Source organism: Charadrius vociferus, unplaced genomic scaffold (assembly GCF_000708025.1).
Source record: "Charadrius vociferus isolate BGI_N301 unplaced genomic scaffold, ASM70802v2 scaffold201, whole genome shotgun sequence".
Classification (NCBI taxonomy): Eukaryota; Metazoa; Chordata; class Aves; order Charadriiformes; family Charadriidae; genus Charadrius; species Charadrius vociferus.
Genome location: NW_009646936.1, coordinates 1,144,792 through 1,162,245, shown reverse-complemented (window position 1 = coordinate 1,162,245; position 17,454 = coordinate 1,144,792).

Here is a 17,454-nt window from a genome sequence, read left to right as displayed (position 1 = left end):
AAGGAGCACTAGGGGTGGGCTGGCTGGCTGTGTCTGAACTGGCCTTGGGGAGGCTGTGGTGTAAGTGCTGGAGTCCTGGCTCACTGATGGTCCAGAACAGGGTCTTAGCTGGAATGAGTCACAGTTGTTATCCAGACTGCATGCTTAAATTTTTTTTTGTGTGTGTGAGTAAACCAGGTCTCACTAGTTCTTTAACTGGATGCCTGGAGGTCCTTGGCAGTGAGATGTAAACCTTCTGCTGCTGTTTTGCCCTGTCCGACTGCATGGGTCATAGGCTTCAAGCAGCTCTTGGCAGCATGAGTGTACCTGCTACTAAATGCATGTATAATACCATGCCTTCTTTGACCGTGAACTGTTAGCTGAACTGTTACACACTTCATTTGCAATACTCACTGGGTTGGGTTTTTTTTTTTTGGCAAAGTAGAAATACAGTCATTGCAAATATAAACAATTAGCAAAGCAGACCCTGCCAAAATAAATGTTACTCTGTATGTGTGAATCTTCCCTTACTTAAAAAGAGAAAACAAATTACACGATGGGCACGTTGTTTCATGTGCTACTCTAAAAAAAGAAAAAATACCTCAAGTACTATGAAGAGAGGGGTGTTGTAGGAGCCTGAGTTGCAGATAACTGAGATCTGGACATAAGGTACTGTGGGAGTTGGGAGACCCTGCTGCTTTTTGTAGCAGTCCTACAGCATCCTTGTGTTGCTGCTCAGCCACTTGGCTGCGGCGCCCCCCCTGTCAGATGTGGGTGATGGTGCCTCTCAGGAGAAGTCACTGCTTGCTTTGAGGTCCCAGGTGGATTAGTGTTTATGAAACAAGTAAAGGGCTTTAAGCAGTCTGTTGCAAAGCAAGAGGACATGAAACATTAATACGTATCAGTTTGTATGTGACTCTGCTTAATATATCATGAGATAGGTTTACATTTCATTGGGTAGAGAAAAACAGCTTCTGAACCCATTAACTGAAATTAAGTCTACCAAAATAGCAATACACTGTTGAGGTGAAATTTTTAGCTAATTGCATAGCCTCCTACAAGACATATGTAGGTTGTTTTAACTTACACACACAGAAGTCCTGTTGTGTGCACGTGAAATTAGTGCTCGCTCATCAGTTGGGTCTGCAGATGGAAGACCTGTATTTTTCTGCAGAAAAGCAGTAGACTGTTTGGTGTCAGTGTAAATTCCTTCCAGTGTGTCACATAGCGCACTTAGGTGTCCTGTCACCATGGCTGAGGTGGAAATTCAGCCTATGTACTTTACTGGGACAACTAGAAGGTTCTAGTTAGGAAGGTGATGTTTTGGTTGCTGAAGCTCCTAAAATAGTTGAAGAGCACTCTTGAAATGCTGCTGTGAACGTAGGGTGATCCTTGATTACTTTGTGGAGGTGCTACAGGCACCCATCCCAGGCTTGAGCAGTAGCACATTAAGCTCTCAAGCGTGATAATGCCTCCCGGGTGCTAGAAACTTTTGAGGATGCCCTTCAGCTGCACTTGGTCTTCACAGGGAACTTTAGGCAAACTTTACTTTACTTTCGAGGGCAATCTCAAAGCTCTCTTCAAAAAGCGGCAGACACTTAAAAATGCAAAAGCATTTCCCAAAGCCAGAAACGCACTCAGAAGGCTGTGCCCCACAGAAGTCCGCAGGAACTAGATGGCCATGTGATGTCCTGCATCTGTGCCCAGGTCCATGTATGGAGAGGCAAGACAGGCATCTGGTGGATGGATGATTGTCAGATGTCCCAGTGCCACCCACCTGGTAATACTACCCGCAGCTCCATGTGCAGGGTGGGAGAGGGGTGGCAGTGTCCCTTATGGCCAGGTGCATCCCAGCTTGTCCACAGCTGTGAGTACAGGTGGTGGTTTGTCCTAAACCTTCCTGCACCTCATGGAAGCAAAGGTTTTTTTTTTTTTCCCTTCAGATTTTCATCTTTAACTTCCTGTAAGAAAGAGCAGTGTTCCTCTATTTTGTCCTGTGACTCTGCCGACTCATTATGGATTTGTACTGTCTTGCCTTCTGAGAGCTTGCCGTGGCTCTCTAGCCTGGCAATATTTGGGTTTCTGCGCTTGCTCTGCTGTTGCTATGCGACCAACCACCACCAGCAATTTGCATGACCCTTTTCTTCAGATGATACGTAGATGCAGGAATCGGTGCCAGCTGTAGTTGTTGATGTGACCATTCACAACCAGCCTGCTGCTCCTTGCCCGCCTCTTGCTTCTGGTATTGCTTCAAGTGAGTTACTGTATGCTGTTTGGCATTGGGAAGTGTGTAAGAATCGAATATTGACAAAACCGGGATGTAAGTGCCATGAGGTTGTCTGAAAGCATAAAACCCCTCAAGGACAGAAAATAAGAGCATGGACAAAGGTTTCTGTGACAAGCCCTTATATGCAACTGAAAGTTAGAAGGCTGTGTCAAAAATAATAATAATAAAAAAATCTTTGGGACAGTGGATGGGTAATTCAAACACTTGTGAAATCGAAGTGTTTTTGTGGCGTGTAAGGAAACCTTTCTGGGTAAAGGTTAAACTCTCTGGCCATCCTTTTGGTGGTAGCACTGTCCAGCACTGCGTGGTGGATTTTCCGAGGCAGAAGTAGCACTTGGGCAGTGGATTCCTATTGACCGTCAATGGCAATTTACTTCCTGATGGCTGTACCTGCTATAGAAAAGTTTCTTGCGTAGCAGAGGGATTTTTTGCTTGTTTTTCTGTTTGCTTGGTGGTTTGTTTTTTTCCAAACCAGAAGTGTTGTTGGATAGCAGTGGTTGGCTTTGTAGTGACAGGCTGAGTGCCCCGTGGGCCAGCTACCTTCCCTCCCCAGCCCTGTCACACATCTCCTTGAGCAAAGCATTTTGGCTGGCATTTTCAAGGGGGCTCTGGCTTGTGGCATCTTTTTTTTAGGCCACTCTTGGTATCCTTTTTACTTCTAGAGGTGTCATTTGTACTCTGGAGTACCACTAAGGGGTTTCTGTAAGGAGCATTCTTAATGTATTAGCTGAGGTGAATTATTTATTTGAGATCAGTGCCTTGTTTTCTGTTGACATACCGTGGGTATGTAAATAGAAGCATTTTATGTTTTTTAAAAAAGAAGTAAAATATGTTATCCTAAAGGTAAACCAGAATAAATTGATAACTCTGTATTTTAACTTTAATAAATTTACAAGGTCTGTAGTGATAAGTTAGCTGCAGCCACAGTGCCTTCATTAGCGTGATCCTTGTCCTGCACAGGTGTATGTATGTGTTTAATTTTCCTAATGTTTACACGCCTGGGGATTTTTGTGTGATGAGAAGCATACATTGTAAAGATATTCTCCAATATATTCATTACTTGAGTCTGTTTTCCTGTAATCAATCTGTATCCACAAATATGAGAAATGTTATAAAAATATAGGTAAGTTTATAGTGGATTCTAGGAAAAATATCTTGCCATAGGCATACAGGTATAGTTGATAGCATATTAATGTTGAATACATGTAGTTCTAAATAAATTCTTATTTAGATGTTTTAATCAAATGTAGTGATTGAGACATACTTCAGAAGTAATTGTTTCTGACATTTTGGAAAGATTCTTAGAACTGTTCTGTATTTTTGATGTTACACTATTTGGAAATCAACCAACTGTAAATGAGATACATTTGGCATGGACTGTGAAGATACGTGTGTTACGCTTTCAATGACCCTGAATTTTGTTAGCATTTTATTTAGAGTACTAAGAAAATGAAGCTCATGCAATTATGCTTTTTATACCCATTTTTGTGTTTTGGGGAAACTAGGCTTTAATCTGGTCACAGGATGAAATATTTAAATATGTCATTATTGATTAATCAGTTGAATAAAACCTTGGCTATTAAGAGTCCAAACCTTTAACCACCTCAAGTAGTAATGCTTATATATGAAAATCATTCTGTTATATCACTAGGGTTACTTCTAAAAATAAACTTTTGTAAGAATGGACTAATTTTGGATATTATGCTTTAAATATATTTATGTATGGCTTTGCTTAACTTAAAAATACATATTCTATTTGTTTCAAGATAAACATCTATTTTTTTCATCTGTCTTATTTCTTATCCTGTATTATTGTAATCTAGGGGACAGACAGAGTACTTATATCATAACTGTAAGTGATTCAGAATGCTGCAGTGCACTTAATAACTAGGTATTTCATTATAATCTTCTTGCTACATAATCTTCACTGTCTGTCAGTCAGTTGATTGGTTTTTCATACCTACTTTGACTGTCTGGCACAGTAAAACACTTTGCTATTTATGTGAGGGACTTGCAGGATTAATGGCCTCAGAAGCAAGCTGATGGTGAGAGGTATGACTGCGCTCATCACATGTGGTTTTCCCACTCCATCTCTGGTCCTTCAGGGTCCAGCAAGCAGCTGGAAGTGCCCTGGGTCCTCCAATTGAACATTCCTGCAAATCAAGCTTGTAAGTGATGGCTTGTACCATAGCAGCAATTTTAAGCCATGATAGTCTCTGTTCTGAAGGGTTAGGAATTTCACACTATATAATGCGGTTACAGGAAAGGTCTGCCTCGGGAAAATAGGATGTGCCTTATGTTGCATGGAGCCATCCATAGTTTTCTCTTTGTAAATCATTTATCACTTTGCTGCCCGCTCAGCTAATGCTTTTCCGTGCTTTGATGGTCTGTATTACAGAAGTCACTGCATCTAAGGATTTGTGAAATGTCAGTTACTTGACTGAGAGGGTGAGTAGCCAATTTGCCAGGCCCCTCCTGATGCCGTACAAAATATATGCAAGTAAAGAGAAGATGGGCACAAGGTCATCGGAGGTTAGATCTCTTATTTTCCATAAATGAGAGAGATATCCCTAATTGAAAGGAAGATGAAGATATTGAGCCGTTGTCACTTTCCTAATATTTTGTGCCAAATTCCACATGCACTCAGGAGCTTGGCACCTTTGTAATGAGTAAACCAAGAATTTCTGCATCTTGACTGTGTACCTAATCATGAGGTATTTAAATATATCCCCGGATTCATTGCATAAACACAACTTTGTCCCATTTGTCCTTCATCCTTCAATGTCTGACAGCTTCTTCTCATCTTTGTAAGTCTGCTTCTCTCTCCCTTTGAATTTCCTCATGACAACCTTGTGACTAGTCCTTCCATCATCTTCTGTGATAAGTGAAGCTGGGTTTGTCAGGAGATAAAATATTTTATTAGATTATAACAGATATAGCTGGAAAAAACTTCAGACAAGCTAGTGAAAGCTGATCAAACTCTAACAGTTGATTGAATAAAATATAGTATCTCTCCCTATAAGTGATGCTTTGTGTCACCTTTCCAGTCTCCCTGTTCCAACAATGTAGCTTGCAATTCTGATGGTAAAACTTTCTACTGATTCTCCCTGGAGAATCGGGTTCATTACAAAAGAATACATCTAGTTTATGGTTTGTAATGCCAGATGGGCTACTGCGATGCTGTAGCCCGCCTTCCTGTTTGACACACAGCATCAGGCTTCTTCCTGTTTGAAATACAATGTCTTTTAGAAAAACATCTGATTTTGATTTAAAGAATTCCAAAGAAGGAGACTTTGCCATAGTGCCTCACTGGGTTGCTGTGGTGGTTAATTACCCTCACTGTTAAAAATATGCGTCTTATTTTATAGCTTGAATTTGTCTCAATTCAGCTCCCAGCCACTGGATCTCATTATAGCTTTGTCTGTGAGCCTGTGTTGATACTTTGACATATAGAATATGAGCAATCACCCCCTCCCTTTGCTAGGCTTAAAAGGACCAAGTTCTTCCACACTATAGTGTATTATTTAGGTCTTTCTTCACTCTCATAGCTCTTTTCTGGATTTTCTTCAGTTTACCCACTTACTCCTTGAATTGTGGAGAGCAAAACCAGATGTAGTTTTCCAGATGGGGTTACAGGAGTGCAGAATACTCTGATCATTTAGCTGCTTTTTTCACTACTCCTCCTTGTTTTTCCTATGTGTATGTATTGATGGGCCATGTTTTAAGTGGACAAAGATGTTATTTTTGATAGACAGAAATACGTACCTAGTACCTCCATCGCATTATCTTTCGGCCGTTAATTTAAGAGCAGACAGGGAGTAGTAAGGTCTGAAAGTGAAACCAAAGCCAAAGTTTTCATGAGTAATTCCCTTTCCCTGCCAGGTCTTCCATGTTAGTGTTCATCAGCCAGGTGGATAAATCAGTGCTGATTCAAGGGAGAAAGAATGTGTTTGCTATAGAAACAGGTGCAGAAATGAATAACCTACTGGGTTTTGTAGTAATCAACCAGATATCCTGACATATTCAACCACACCTTTGAGTGATGCTGTAATCCTGTAAGTACACAAACCCAGAGCTGTTTTGTTTTTTTTAATCTGTAATTTTTTTTCCTCTGTATCTCTAGGAAGTCTACCAGTAAAATATATAAAAGATTTATTTGTACCCAGCAGGAACTGGCTTCCAGTTTTCCATTGGAAGACTTGTAAGGATGTGTAGACTGGAACCTCTCTGCCAAAAACTTGTAAATAGCACTTTCTACACCCAAAATGGATTTGGTAATTCCATACATATTTAGGGCCTAATTTGTAAAACTTCTTTGCTAGGACTAGTCTGATTTTGTTAAACTGGAGTGTTTGTTTGAGCATGGATTACCTCTGTAAACAAATGTTTGAGAGATTACATGCGCTTAGGGCTAGACTAGGTGACCTGTACAACACTAACCTAAAAAAAGCCAGAAACCAGAAGGGAAAGACAAAAAGCGCCAAGGCTTATTTTCAAGCCAGCTTCATGATTTTTTGGAGGCGTGAGCAATGATTTTTTAGATGCTCAGTTTAGCATTACTGAGTGAAGGCCTCCTTAGTGCCAGCTCTGCAGGTGAGCTGGCTGAGGAATCAGACAGGAGTGCAGAAGCCAGCCCTCCCAGTGGTGTTGGGAGGCTGGTTTTAGTCTGCAGCTTCAGGATCTTCATATGGAGACAAGGTGGGAGCCAAATTAAACCCTCTCCAAAACTGTTCTCTCGGTACACTTGAAGTTCTGGAGTTTTATCTTGATACACTTGAGGTTCAGGAGTTCAGAACTGCACCAGGGGTGCCCAGGATTATGAAGGTGGTTTGGACATCCCTTGTCTGGTGGTGGAGCCAGCTGCCCGTTGTTGAGGGTTTTGAAAAGACGCATCTGGTGGTAGTGCCAGATCTAGGATATCTCGGAAGATTTATCCAGATCCCAGAGTTGCAGCAGGGGGGTGTTACTCAGTGCCGGCTGCTGAGCACCATGTCCTGCTTAACTGGCCGCACGTTTTTCCACTGAAGAAACTGCTGTGGTCTGCTAAGCTTGGTGGCCACTCTAACGGTCCAGACAACTTTCCTTCTACTGACACTGGCCAACTCCTATGCTGTCTCTCCCTGTTTGAAGCAAATCCTCCCCTGGCATCTCTGGGACCAGAGCCTGAGTGGCCACAGCAGCAGCTGAAGTGGGAGCTGGGGGCAGGAAACCCATCCAGTATGAGAACGTGCAACAAAAGCTTGTGAAAAAGATTATTTCACCAACATACTTTTTTAATTTTTTTTTTTTTTTTTTGAGGAGGAGGAGGTTGGAGACATGGGCAAATGGTCTAAACCATCAGTAGTCCCAGAGCTCCTACTGTTTTGGGATCTTTGAAGCAATGTGGTAGGGGACTTGGGCTTGACACTAATACTTCTGAGACTGAAAAATAAGCAAGCCAGAAAAAAAATAACCTGGAGAGAAACAGAAAATAAATGGGAGCAAACGTCCTTGTGAGTATGCAGCGAGCATTGTTCAGACAGGCTGGTTTTGGCTAAGTTCCCCATGAGGGAGTTGGGGGTGGCTTTCTGGAGGAGCTGCTGCTTGCTGCCACAGCGTGGCAGTCTCAGACGCCCAAGCCAGAAGCCGGGATTTGAGGGCGATGTGTAGCTGTGCGGAAAGGGAACCATGCAACACTGAGAGATTCTGTTGTGGGCTGAAGTACAGGTGGGATGCAAGCGAGCTTTGGAAGGAAGGCTTTGCACAGTGCATCCCCAAGCTTTTGGAAGGAAAACCAAAACAGTATGGTTGACAAAAAAAACCCAAAACAAAACACCAGATTCATACTGCAGGAAACTTTCAGGTAATTTATGAAATATTTACACAAGGGTATTGTGTATGTGCTACACTATCGAGAGAGAGGTTCCTTATGAAATACACCGTCCCTGGGTACTGTGTTTGTTTCCAGTCATTGGTTCCTGTGTCAATTCTGATGCTGTGAATCCAAGACCACCAGTTTGGACCAGTGAAACAGCGTAGCTTGGACTAAGGCTGCCTGAGGAATTTCCTCTTCTCCTCCTCTGAGCGCTATCTTGACAGCTGAGACCAGCCAGAGAGCTTTCTGCTGACACACCCTGAATTTGAACATCTGGAGAGTGTAAGCTCTGCTTTCTTTGTGAAACATCCTCGGCTCAGGAATTTACTTCTCCCAGTGGCCTAGCAGAGCCGAGGTCCATTGACCTTCAGGGCACAATGTAAGGCCCATCTGTTTTCTCAAATTTTTGCCTGAGGGTCTGGCAGGGAGGCTCATGGTTAACTTGTCCTGTGGGAGTCTGTGCGAGATGAACAGTGGCCAGCCTCGTATGTATCTGTTTTTTTAAACAACGTATGTATGTCCAGACTTTTACAGGGAAATTAAACAAAATCATTTTACCTTACAGGCATTTTACAATACATAAATTTATTGAAATAAATCAGCTGTGCTATGAGGGTTCTTCATGCTTGAGCAAGAAAATCATCTCTCCCCGGCCGTCCATTCTTGAGCCTGCAAAGAAAGCGTATCACGACTACCTCCATGACAACAGACTGGCACATATTATGTGCTCAGGATTAAACTAACACTGAATCATTAAATAGAAGAAGCTCATGTGACAAAGCCCTTACGAACACTAAAAGGATTTCAAGGTAACAAAGAAACATGTTTCTTCTCTCTCTTTTTTTTTTTTTTTTTTTTTTTTTAAGTTCAGTTCAGTTAGTCCTTTTAAGCACACAAAGGGAAAAAAACTGCAAGCCTGGCATGAAGCTGTAATACCTGTTGATTGAAGTATCTACGGACTAAATGGAGGGCGGGAAGCAGGTACTAATTAACTCACACAGGCTTTTGCCATAGGTACAAAATCTGGTGGGAACCAGAAGATGTCAAACACTTGTTAGAAAGTACCCTAGGTTACAAAGCGATCATAGTATGTTCCAGCCGAAAAGCTCTGACTCTGCATAATCGTCTGTTTCCACTTGAAATGGGCTGCATTCCTCCCAGTCCTCCCTCCGCTCACCTACGCTCCGCAGGGCTGCCTGCTTCCTGTGCAGCAGCATCGCCTCCTTCCCTACGTTGTTCCTGCTTCCACCACTCATCCTCTACACCTGCTTCAGCCTTTCAATGTTTGCAAAGCTCTGGAAGCAAGGATCAAAAGCCAGATCTTTGCCTTTTTACTTGCCTGAGCTGCACCATTAAAACAGGAATCTCATAAATAAAGTGGGACTTGGTCCCATGCTCATTTTCACCTTTGCAGAATGCTGTGCACCCCTTTCTTTTTGAGAGTTAAGAATAGTCCCACGTAGATTTTTATGCTAATTGTGACTTGTTAGATATTTCAAACACCGAGTCCCATTTAGGTAAAATAAAACAAACAGGTTTTGTAATTTCAAATTTAATTTGTTTATTATTAAGCTAATATCACTTTAGAAATGTTTCAGGACTACACCAGGTCCTGAATGTATGCCAAAGTACTCACCTGTAAGAAATTGTGCACTTCCTAATTCGGTTTCCCAGCTCTGAATTTTTGATGTGGTTTCAATAGTTTAGGGAAGTTGCGTACAGAGACATGACTGCTGGAAGTTAACCATGATTTGCAAATGAGATTTGCAATAATTGTGCAGCAAGTCTACCCGTATATAAAAGAAGGCACTTGGAAAATTAATGTTTTCACTTTCAAAGCACCAAGATCGATTTTCATAGCTAGAAGAGGACTGCATTCATTTCAGGATTTTCAATCTGATTAAATACATGAGAGTTGCCAAATTCTAATTAACACTAAACATACTAACAAGATTTGTATTTGTAGCAGTTTTATGATGGGATTTGTGCGCAACAGAATGAGGGCTGGCTGAACTTTTTTATTGTTTTCCCTCGCCACACTATGCAATCAGGAAGATGTATCATTCCTGTTATATTTTCCATAGGTGAAACGTTCCCCAAGCGAACAGCCTACATACCTGGTATGGTATGAGCCTATGGGAACCTGTTTATTGACAGTATGGAGGGGACTTGTTACTCTGCATCTGTTAAGAACTGAGGAAGCCTGGGTCAGAGCGGAGACGTGCGGAGCTGCTGTGCGTGACATCCAGGTAACTCACGCTAAAGCCAGCCTGCGCTGAGCCGTGAGCGGGTGTTGGACACAGCGCCGCCGACTGCGCCCTGCGTGGCCGCTACCTCTGTGCAGGAGGCTTGACATACCTTAAAGGAAGGCACGCGGGTTGTCGGGTAGGAGCTGGAAGGAACACGAGTGAGTTGGCCCCAGCGCACATCTGGCTGATGAGGGGTAGGCACCTCGCTGCTCCCATCTGTGGAGGAAGAGCCTGCAGCAGGGCTGCAGCAGTGCTCGCGGAGACAGTGGGTGGTTGGACCCTGGCACTTCAGATCCTGTCCCTAAGTAGTCGCCCTCCTGTAGCCCATAGGTATAGAGTATGTATCTGCAATAGTTTGGTGGTAATGTGCACTTTTACTGCTGTTACAACTCTGCTTTCCAACAATTCGTTCAGTCATCAAAAATTCTTTCAGGCTTAAACAAAACATACAAGTCTTAGTTCAGGAGTGAATCACTGGTTTGTTCACATTTTAGCAGAGATGTAAACAAGGTGTTTGGAACACGTCTTGCAAGAAAGCATTTAAATAGCTTTCTTCGCCTGAAAAACCAACAATTACTAAAGATGCAAGCGTACAGTAGACACGGGCTGATGGTGCTCAGCCTGCAGAAACAGTGGGAAAAGCACCAGTCCTGTATTATCCTCTGTGGTAGTGGGATATTTTCTGACTTACTGCCAAGCAAAAGGAGAAGAGCCAGGAGGTACAATCTTACGGCTTGAGGGCATCTTGATTCTGAATTTCCATTGTGGCAGGTTACTTGCTTGAATGTTGTCTGGCATGACATTGGCAGGATTGTTTGGACTAGCATCAGTCCCTACTTTATTTGAAATACACGCTCATCTTCATTCTCATTATGCATTTAAATAACTCGTAGAGCACAATAACAGTGTGCCAGCGTGACGCCACGGGGTGACCCAAGAAGTTCACTGAAGGGGCTTTGTCAGCATTTGTCATATCTCATACCTTTTTCTGCCATGATACACTAATTCCAGATATTCACGAAAGTCTGATTTCCTTTTTCTTTATATGTCATCCATCACTGATATCTAAAGGCTTTTGAAAATGCAAAGTATTTCACGTAGGCATAATTACACAATACTCTTGTGTTCTCTCATATGTAAATGAAACTTAAATTCAAGGTCCTAAATTTTATGACACCATGCACTGCAAGGAAGGTTTCACAGCAGTGTAATTTAAATTCAAAAATTGAACTTCTTAATTAATGAAATGTGAAGAGGAGTAACAACATCAATACAGCAACCCCCTACTATTTACTTTGATATTAAATTCAATTTGGTTTATGATACTTTCAAGTCATCACATGCTCTCGATTTATGTACTGGCTGCAGAGAACTGTATTACAGAAGCTGCAGGGCAGAGAGCAAACTGGAGATTTTGGTGGGAGCACAGGGACAGCAGGGCTTTTGGTGCTCAGAGAGACAGTGAGCGATAACTCCATTGTCAACATGTTTCTGTAAAAGTCATCAAATAGTTTCAATGCTTACTTAGATACTTTTGCATATATATGTATTCTGAATATTTTTGAGGGCAAAATTTGTTCAATATTTTTCAAATACAAGTTTGAAGCTTATGAAACCTTAACTGTAGAAGTCCCCTTCCTGCAACCATTGAAAGGTGAAATACATTTGTTGTCTATGATTACAAGACTACATGGATTTAGAAAAGGCACTGTCACCGTCAGCTGAATGGTATCTGCAGTACCCATACGTAGGGTCCTAAGTCATAACATTATCAGTTGATACTGGACATCACTGTCATACTGAAAGGGTTTGTCATCTTCACTGCTACCCACATTGCAGTGTAGGGGAGAAAGGGCGCCCTTACTGTAGAGGGTACATCTTCTGTTATGGTGGAAGTGCCGGTAAACGGGTTCTTGTCAGTCCAAAGTCAGACAGGGATTTAAACACTGTAAAAATACCTATCTTATAAATTCTTTAAGAACAAATACATTCTCACTTCAAAAAATATAATAAAGCCAACTGGTTTAAATTAATATCCCTTTAATATCTGAAACCCAGATATTACAAAACTAGACAGCTGTCAAAAAAAACCCAAATAGCAAAAACAAACGGTTACATTAAAGCAGAATGAAACACCAAAGAGAGCATAAACAATAATGGGATGAGTTTTCTTTTTTTTAGCTTAAGGTATCAGTACTAAGTCAGGGTTTCTCCTGCAACCTGGCTGAAGTCAGCAGTTAACCACTAACTTCAAAAGGCCTGGGGATGTGGCAGGTAAGTGGTAAATTGGCCACTTTTAATTTGATCAGAACAGAATTTACTTGTTGCTGTCATGCAGTGTAATTACGAGTTTACCCACTTCTTCATTTACCATTGTACTGTTGAAACAAGCTGAGATGTCATCATTCCTTCACTCAAGGACCTCGGATCTCTTCAGAAGGACGAGTGAGAGCAATTAATGTGAATCACATAGGCAGGTGAGGCATAAGGAGAATTCGAGCATCCCAGGCGACAGCCCTGTGCTTCTGCGAGAAGTGCTTGGAAAGCTGCCACCACCAGCTGCACCAGCACAGTGAGGTGAAACGCTTCGCTGACGGGCTCTCAGGCTCACAGACCTTTCCTTTGCAGTGCCGTGTTCTGCTGCTGGACCAGTGTTTTCCAGTTCTGTCCCCAGCCACAGCCTCCTTGGACATGGTACTGTAGCCTGGGGACTCGGCTGTAGCGTTTGACCCCTTGAAGGATTCAGCCCAGGTAGACCTTGACATCGGGGATCGGGCCCAGGGCCCTCAGTGTTCCTTGTGGCTGCAAAACTCCCGGTCTGCAAGCCGATAATACATTTTACGACAGTATTTTAAAATGCTGAAGTTGGCAAAGGACATTACTGTCAGGGTAACTCTGAATTTTTTTGCTTTCATGGGTTTAAATCAAGCTCTAAATTATTTTTAGTAGCTTGTTATTACAGCTTTTGCAACCTGAAGACAGACTACTGCCTTTAATTCATTAGTAATTTCAACAGTTAATCAGAAAATGTCATTACCTAGAAAGACTGTGGCTCAAAATAAAGCACACTGGAGTTAAATTTAAATTAAAGCATGGGCAGAAATGAATGCAGCCTTTGATCCCCCCTTCCATCCAGACTGCACCCTGATGGGCACAGCTGGACAGGATAGAAATCGTGAGAAGGCAGCAGTCTCGCCTGTTTAAAAGGATACTGTCAACTCATTAAGTCCTCAAGTTGAGTCAATTAAAAAAAAATATTCACTGGGTTCTTTCAGAGCTCTCCTAATGTTTGCTGCAATGGCCATTTCTTGCCAGTTTTATTTTTAAGAGAGGTTGATTTTCAGGTGTTTGACTGAAAAACATACCATTAACATCTGTTTAATCATCAAAGTGGCCAAACCCATGTTTCTGTTAGCCGAGTGGGAGCTGTGAGCCTAAATAAAGGCACATACCTCTGTCTGTCTGTCAAGCATATTCCTTTGGGCAAAGGAAGGCTCCGGTCTGTTCTGCAGTGGGTGAGGTTCCCCTCATCCCCAGGTGGCACCAGCAGGGAAGCAGACAATGGAGGCACATGGTCACAGCTCACCTCTCCTATGCCGGTGAGGATTTACCGATGCTGATGTACATCCCTTTTTGGGCATCCACGCTTAGAGATGCTGAGGCCGGCATAGGGTGGTGGAGACGAGCCCTGTAGCCAGAGAGCGGAGGATGCAGGCCCGTACATGCTCAGCATCTCTTCCTGCGGAGCACATATTGCCATTTAAACTATGGGCTGGTCTCCTGCTGCTAATGAATGTGTTCTTTACCTTCCAGCTCTTCCTGCCCAAGGGCACGCCGTCGCTGTTGAAACAGGGCTACGCCTTTCCTTTGCGCTCCATCGCTGCCTATATGGATTAGCCAAAAGCTGCATCCAGGCGTGTCTTTCAGCATTTTCTTGGGCAGCCATGTTTCCTATTTCCTTGTTCCCTGCATAGGAGGACACTTGGGAATTCTTGCATTGTCTGTCTGAAATATGTACTCATCCATTACAAGAAGAACTATACAGCAAAAATAGTTCCAAACCCTCTTAGCATGGTCATATCTTTCAATAATATAGAATATAGCCTCTCCACAACTGGAAAGCAATATGTACTTTTTATTCTTCCAATGTAGCTGTCTGCAGTACACCTTCCCCCCCGCAACAATACTGTTAAAAAGCTCACATATATCAGGCTGACCAGAGAGGTCTGTGACATAGACCCAGGCCCACCACTGAACAATCTCGCCTTGCCACCGCCCTGACCCATGCAAGGTTTGAGTCACCTTCCCTGCAAACACAGGGGTCCTCCCGGCACCTTCCCGCTTCCAGCTTTGATTTAGGAAACTTCAATAAAGTTCTCTTCTGGACCGCTCAGATTTGTTGGGAGCCAGATTTATCAATCCCAGTTGATTCAGGAGGGCCAGGAATGTCTGGTAACGGGTAATTTCAGGATGACATTGGCGCGGCACAGTGTGGTGCAGGGGCACCTGCGCTGCCTCACTATGCACTTCCACTTATATTTCTCTGGTGGCCAGGTCAGCAGAGGAGTTGTCTTAAATTTCCCGGCACTTTCAAAAAGCCCGGATCGCCTCACCAACCCTGTTTATAGCACAGCAGCACCAACGTGCTGGCGCAGCGTCAAACTGTGGGGGAGAGCAGGGGCAGAACCAGTTTTGCTGTTAGGGACGTGTCATGTTGAAGTGCACCCCAGCTATGAGGAGCCCACCTTCAGCCCAGGCAGCATGTTGTGGTCCTGTGTCCCTACGCCTTTCTGCAGGGGACCGAACTGCCCCCAGGATAGTGGCATTTTGGAGAACGCACAGAATTTGGTTTTAGGTGGCTGTGTACTGTAATATTTGTAAATGTATGCAGGGCATGGGATAAGAGTATATTTTAAAACCAAAATGTTATTTATTGGCTTCGGAGCTTTCCCTTCTCGTTTCTGCCTACTGGGACAGTGCTGGATTTCTGTTTTGTTTAAAAATTTCAGCTGAAAACATATATATCGCTGAGTGTGGTGGTATGGTGCCAGTCCTAGGGTTCTCAGCAATGGAACCACTCTGTATTTAGCCTCATACATGGGGGAGGGGTCAGTAAAAGTTTTGGGGAGCTGAAGTTGATAGGTGGAAGGCGGCCAGCTGAGCTCCAGAAATCTGTGGTGCGAGTCTGCTGCCCCAGTTCTTCTTCTCTGTATGTCTCCACCTTGCAGTGAGGGTCTGCATCCCACACCGCTATCACTGCTGTCTCCACGCAGCGCAGGCATCTGCTCCCTCTGTCTCTTCTTCTCTTCCCAGCAGACAAGATGCTTTCTTACCCCTACAAGGAAAAAGAAGGGGTCTGGATAAGGACTGCTCCCAAGCGTGGGAGGAGACCAGCATGACACCTGAGGTGACTGGGCCAAGAGGGCTGACAAAGAGCGTTTGGCTTGCTGGGGCACAGTGGCTGGAGAGGGCTTGTAGCCCAGCTGCACCCCGACCAGCCCCAGCCACGGGGTCATCAGGAGGTGGCAGGGCTCAGCGCCTCCGGCAGCGATGCCTCGTCCTGCACAGGCAGCCCGGAGCTCCTCGCCTCCAGCCTCCCTGGGCAGCTGCCCACCTTTTGCCTAAAGCCCGACCTGGGTATGTTTTAATCCGATTAACTATAGCGTGGGAAGCCTGCACCGACACGGGTGAGACGACAAATTGTGATCCATTACAATTGGCATGGTAAAATCATGACGTGGCTCAGCTCTGGCTTAAATTACTAAGTTTTACCAAAGCAATGATGTCAAGGAAATGTAGTGTGGAAGGAGCACATGGCTAATCAACGCCACGCTAGCCAAAATCCGATTAGCGATGCAGCTAGACTACTCCAGCGGAATGGACCAGAGGGGTACAGTTCTCCCGGCAAAGTGATAGAAGTGGAGCTGAGAGAGAAGCAAGGGCTAATGGGCAGCAGCGTGGTGTAAAACTGGTTTGACATTTTAAAGGAGTAAAAGAAGGGCTTAAAAAGAGGTGGCAGAGTGTGTGCGGGGAGAGTTGTGCTAGCCAGCCCTCTAGTGGGAAAAACAGCTTCACATGGGGCGGGAGTGTGATTGCAGCAAAGCTCTAAGCCGGTTTTTATCAGGTACAACTGCATCTTTCTGGGAGGTTTTGCTGACATAGCTCTGACATCTGCTAGGGTGCGCGTGATTTTTTTTTTTCTTCCCCCAGAGCATTAACTAACACAGCTGCGCGGGCAAAACTTGAAAACGTCGATTAAGCTTAAAGATAAATAGGTAGTCCTTGATTGCTTTCTTGCTGATACCGTGCTCAGGATAGGTTGTAGGTTAAAATCCCTATGAACCCTGAGGCATTTCAATGAATTAACCGTGGCATCAGGTCGTCCGCGGGGTGAGCTGAAAGGTTGCTAGCATCCCCGACCGTCGGAACATCAGAGCCGGGCAAGAGCATCCCCGGCCATCGGAGACCCTAAGCGGGGTGTAGCTCTCCCTCCCCGTGCGCCCCCGGGGGATATAGGGCAATAGCCCGTTTCTCCTGCCTCTCCACGCGGTGTGGGGGGGAACGGCTGTCCCCCGGGTGCAGCCTCCTTCAGGTCGCCTCCCTCATGCCGGTCCACCGAGCCCCGGAGAGCATTTGGGGGCTGCAGGCTTGCGGAGGGGGGGTGCTCGGATAGGAACCCCCCGCCGCACATCAGGAGGAGGAAGAGGAGGAGGAGGAAGCCGCCGGCAGCGGAGAGCCAAGCGCCGGGGGTGATGGGGGGTGATAAGATGGAGAAGCGGGTGATGAACGAAGTGGGGAGCGGGAACGGAGCCCGGTGGCGCCGCCGGAGCCGCGGGGCGGTCACGATCGCGCCGCGGTAGCACGTTTTCCGTCGTCCCCCCTCGATATGGGAGTGAGGAGGGTTCAGGGGCGACTCGGGAAGGAAGGTGGGAAAAAAGCAGCGTGAAAGATATTGCCGGGCAGCAATAAAAGAGAACCATACGCAGATAGAGTGCCCGGGACCCCTGGTCCAACTCCAGAGAGGGATGCAGGGATGCTCTGCCCCCCCTGGTTCGGGGTGCCGGCCTGGGGGTGATGGGGGGGGG